The sequence below is a fragment of the Arachis duranensis genome, chromosome 7, assembly GCF_000817695.3.
Source record: "Arachis duranensis cultivar V14167 chromosome 7, aradu.V14167.gnm2.J7QH, whole genome shotgun sequence".
NCBI lineage: Eukaryota > Viridiplantae > Streptophyta > Magnoliopsida > Fabales > Fabaceae > Arachis > Arachis duranensis.
Window position 1 is genome coordinate 13955574 of NC_029778.3, and position 3130 is coordinate 13958703.

Genomic DNA, 3130 nt, shown 5'->3' on the forward strand with positions numbered 1-3130 from the left:
GTTGATTCCGTTTCATTATTGTTTTCTTCAGATAACTCTGAGACACATAACTGGCACTTGTGGTCTTCTCTTTCTTTTATCAAATAGCAGAGATTCCTCTTTATCCCTTCGGGGAGCTTTTCTAAGAATCCAGATAAGTTGTAGAATGCTGATTCAAATTCCACCAAGAGTCTCATCTCTCTTTCTTCAATTTCATTTCTTTTACTAGACACAAGCAGAGTATTTCTACTTTTATAATTAATCCTTGTGTGAGATTCCTTCGTTATTTTTTGAGTTCTTTCAAAGACCCTCGCTAATGTGCTGGCTAGCCTTCCTTCATGACTGTAAATTGTTAAATCTTGAATCTGATCAATTGGTTGAAAATTTTCTGGGAAGACGGACATGAATATTACTTGGTGTGCTGGAACCAAGCATTCTTCTTCTTCATTAAAAATAGGTTGACTGTTTGTAAATTTTAGGGATATATTCCTTAGATTTACATTGTCAATCATATTTTTAAATCTCTTTACTGCATCAACGAATCCTGCAGGAAACTCACTAATAATTTTTAGATCATTAAAAATTAAAATTGTATCAATTAATCCATACTGGAAAAACTGATAGGTGTCAGATGGGGAAGCATCTGGAAATATAACCAGCTTTGTTAGCTGTTCTTTGGCAATAGGATAATATCCCAAAATTACCCTTTTTTCTTCAGTCCAATTCAGGACTATGTTAAGGGTTTCTCTGAGATTTGATCTACAGACTCTTTTCTTTTCCTTGATTTCAGTCCTTGTAGGAATGTTTCTTATTATCTCTGTTCTCTGGGTTTGAATTGGAGCTTTATCTGCTCTTTTTAGGGTTTGCTCTGGATGGAGAGCTTTATATTCCCTGAAGGATTCCTTTGCATCTTCCAGTGTTAGAAACCCTCCTTTATGAATTATCCTTGATTGATGTGTGAATGGTGTTGCTTTTTCCCAGGCATCATATACTCCTTTCATGGGGCCATGATAAATTACATAATATTTTTTATCTTGGGTAGATTTTTTAATAATTTCAGCAATTGTTTTATTTTCTGAAATTTTTTCTTCACCTGATTTGTCCACCATGCTTAGCCGGCTGAACTCTGATGGTTTTGCTTGTTGTGTTGATTTCATTGTCTCAATGGCCTTCTTGAGAGATTGGATTTGTGTCTTTATTTGCTGGCAATGCCTGCATTTTTCGAGTTCTTTCTCATATTTTTGAATTTCTTGATCTAATGCGTTGTAGACGAACTCCATTCTCTTGTTAATGTATTTGCAATAACATTTTTGTCACTGTATCTGCAATAACATTTTTGTCACCTTTAATATATTCAATTTTTATTGGATATTGTAACAAAAATAATTGCCATCTTACCAATCGTCCATGATTATAATCAACTTTTAAATTGTATCGAATGAAACCTGTTATGTAACTTGAATCTGTCCTTAATGTAAATTCTCTGGGTAGTAAATCAATTTTCCATTTCTTAAGAGATTTAATTGCTGCTAGAGTTTCCTTTTCATGAGTGGTATATTTCTGTTCTGTTGGAGTAAAAGTCCCTGAAATATACCTGCAAAGTAATTCCTTTGGGGAATATTTAGAATCTAGTGATTCTTTTTCTTGTTCCAAACTTTTTATAGCTTTCTTAGCTTTTAGACAACCTGACCAGGTTATGTCTGAAGCATCTGTTTCTACTATTAAGTAGTAATTTTCTTCTGGAATCTGAGGCATCTGTTTCTACTATTAAGTAGTCATTTTCTTCTGGAATGTAAAGTTCTGGAAGTTTTTTACATAATTCTTTGATTCTTTGAATTTGCATACTATCTTTTTCATCCCATTTTCATTCTTTTTTAGTACTTATTTTTGGAAATAAGCTTTTAGTGTATTCTGTTATATTCTTTAAAAATCTTTGATCAGAAATATAATTTATACATCCTAAAAATCTTTGTAATTGCTTTCTATCTTCTATTTTATTAGGAAATAAATTTACCTTTTCTAGAACATTTGGTTGAAGTTTTAGCTTTCCTTGGGTGGATAAAATTAATCCAAGAAACTCTATTTCTTGTTTTGCTATTCTTGCTTTCTTTTTGCTAAGAACTAATCCTTTTTCTTTACATCTTTCTAAAACTATTAATAATTTTTGAAGATGATCTTCTTTATCCTGTTTTGTAAAAACTAGTATATCATCAATGTATACTAAAACAAATTCATTTAACTCTTTTAGATTTTCTTCCATAAATCTTTGATAAATACCTGGGGCTTGCTTTAATCCGAATGGTAATACATTCCATTCATAGAGCAACACACTTGTTGATTCTTTTGTTGGGCAAGTAAAAGCAGTTAATTTCTTTGTTTCTTCGTCTAAACGAAGTTGCCAATATCCTGATTTTGCATCAAGAGATGAAAACCAAGTTGCTCCTTTGATTTTTTCTAAAGTAGAATCTTTTCTTGGAAGTTTATGAGCATCACCAATAGTTGCTTCATTCATCTTCTTATAGTTAATAACCATTCTTCGTTTTTCCCTTTTAATTTCATTATTGTTTTCGACATAAAATGCTGGAGCCGTATGAGGACTTTTACTTAATCTTATAATTCCTTTTTCCAAAAGATCTCTACATTCTAATGAGAACTCTTCTCTATCTCTCACCAAATAAGGAATTTTATTTGGAACATTTATCTCTTTTGTAGGATCTTTTAATTTAATGCTTACTAATTCGTTATTTGTATTTTAATATCTAAAGGATTTTCAGCACAAATTTCAACCAAGAGTTCTTCTATCTTTATTCCAAGATTATTTTTTGGAATATTTATCTGAAAGTATAAATTTAAATAACATGTCTCTAAGATAGAAAATATTTTAAATTTTAGAATCTTGTCTATAGTAGTAGTTGGTATTTTTATACGTTTTGATTTTTGATTTATTGAAAAATCGTGTGGAGCTTTTAAAACTATATATGTTAATTCTTGAATGAATGGATGATATAGCTTTAAAAAGTTATTTCCTATGATAAAATCCATTCCAGAATCTAACATATATATAGATGGAACAATGAACCTATAATTTTGAATAAAAATTTCAGCCATCTCTACTTTTTGGTCAATTTTATGTATTGATTTGTCAGCTATT